Source organism: Psammomys obesus, unplaced genomic scaffold (assembly GCF_907164565.1).
Source record: "Psammomys obesus unplaced genomic scaffold, mPsaObe1.curated_primary_1811, whole genome shotgun sequence".
NCBI classification, from domain to species: domain Eukaryota; kingdom Metazoa; phylum Chordata; class Mammalia; order Rodentia; family Muridae; genus Psammomys; species Psammomys obesus.
Window position 1 is genome coordinate 21,996,160 of NW_026596109.1, and position 2,332 is coordinate 21,998,491.

Consider the following 2,332-nt stretch of genomic DNA (forward strand, 5'->3'; position numbering starts at 1 on the left):
ACACATACAAATTAAAAAGAAAAACTATTCACAAACAAAAGTCTGGGGGCTGGGGAGAGGGCTCATTGGTTAAGAGCACTGGCTGCTTTTTCAGGACAGTCCCAGCATGCACACAGTGGCTCATGATCAGCTCTAACTACATTCCCGGGGTCCGCCCCTCTCTGGCCTCCACAGGCATGAGGCATACCCATGGCTTATAGGCAGGCAGGCAGGCAAACCAACCACATACCTACACTTTACAAAAGAAAAAGAAAAAAAAGAATGAGGTTGGCTCTGGATCTGTTCACATTTAAAGTGTGATCAGACATTGGCTTTAGTGTTGTTTTAGTGTGTGTGTGTGTGTGTGTGTGTGTGTGTGTGTGTGTGGTGCTGACCACATGGAGGGCCTCAAGCTTGCTAGGCAAGCATTCTGCTCCCCACCCCACACAGGACCCTCTCCTGTCCCTCTTTTGTTATTTTTTCCATCTCCCTTTCCTCCTCTCTTCATTTCCCTTTTCTTGCTATGTGTACCAGCCTGGTGTTAAACTTGTGATGATCCTCCTGCTTCCTCTAATTACTGGGATCACAGTTGCTCATGGTCCCCAGCTCTTTTCTACTTCATTTGGAGACACTCTCTTTTATGACAAGGTTGGCCTCAAACTTGTGATCCTCCTGTCTCAAAATCCCGAGGAGCTGGAATTACAGGCGTGAAATCTAATACTTCTGAGCAGAAATGGATATAAGAAAGTTATGGTGGCACACACCTGTAATCCTAGCACTCAGGGAGGCAGAGGCAGGTGTATCGCTGTGAGTTCGAGGTCAGCCTGGTCTACAAACTAAGTCCAGGACAGCCAGGACTACACAGAGAAACCTCTCTCCAAAAACCAACCCCCCCCCAAAAAAAAGTTATAAATATCCTGTCATCAAATCTCCAGCAAAAAGAACTTAAAACCATCTATCTGTACAGAAATTGTCTTTAAGGTATGTTATACTGAGAAGAAATAGAATTCAGAAATAGGAGTCCTTCACTCTGGCTGCATCAGGTCAAGCCTTCATTAAAAATCCTTAGTGAGGGGTCAGAGGTCGGAAAAATGGGAATGAAGTTCACCTTAAACAATAGCTGTAACTTTACCCAATATTGCCTTAATATCAAAGTTTTTCTGCTGAACGTTCCCCAATACTTCATTTTTAATCCACAAAAATGCTTATAGCAACATGAGCACAGGTGCACTCCCTGTTTCTTCTAGAGCGTCTGTAGCTGTCATCAGGCTGTTCTGGCAGGCCTCCACAGGCCTGTCCTCCACAGTCTTCTAATGTCTTCCCTGATGCCTGACAGCCTCTTTTTTTGTGGGAGGAAGGATGGGAGTGTACAAACAGGCTTTGGTGTCCTGTAAAGATGGCTCAACTGGAGAGATGGCTCAGCGGGAAAAGGGTATCGGAGCTCATCAACAAGCTTGAGCCCTGGAACTCACGTGACTTCTACAGGTGCCCTCTGATCTCCACATGTATGCCAGGGGACGCATGTGCTACACATACACCAAAATCAATGAGGACAGCAATCGAAATAGCTCTGTAGTGGCCCCCGATGGGCTGGGGTGTAGGTCAGTGGTGGAGTGCTTGCCTAGCGTGCTCAAGGCCTTGACTTCAGTTCTCAGCACAGCAACCAACCAACTGAAACAGAACAGGAAAAGAGCTGGAGAGAGATCTCTCCTTTGCTATGTGGGGACGCGCTGAGAATGTGCACTCTATCTATGAATTCATGAATCTGGCTCTCACCAAACACTGTCAATGCCAGGTTCTTAGTTTTCTTAGCCTCCAGTGCTGTTAGAACGTAATTTGCCTTTTATTTTCTTTCTTTTATTAAATCATTTATTTACTATTTATACGGCATTTCTCCTGCATGTGTGCCTGCAGGCCAGAAGGGGGCACCAGATCTCCTATGGTTGTGAGCCACCATGTGGGTGCTGGGAATTGAACTCAGGACCTTGGAAGAACAGCCAGTGTTCTTAACCTCTGAGCCATCTGTTCAGCCCCTTAATTTATTATTATTATTAACCCAATTTCAGAAATGCTCCATCCGTGGTTTTTAGAATTTATATAGATACATAGTCACACGTACATTTGCCATGAAAGTAGACGTAAGACTATCAAGAGAACAAAGGATGCAGGGCTTGGTGGCCTTTAGTCCCAGCATTCAGGGAGGCAGAGGTAGGTGGATCTCTTGAGTCCAAGACCACCCCTGGTCTACAAAGCAAGTCTGGGACAGCCAGGGCTACAAAGAGAAAGCCTGGGAAAGGAAAGGAAAGGAAAGGGAAGGGAAAGGGAAGGGAAAGGGAAGGGAAAGGGAAGGGAA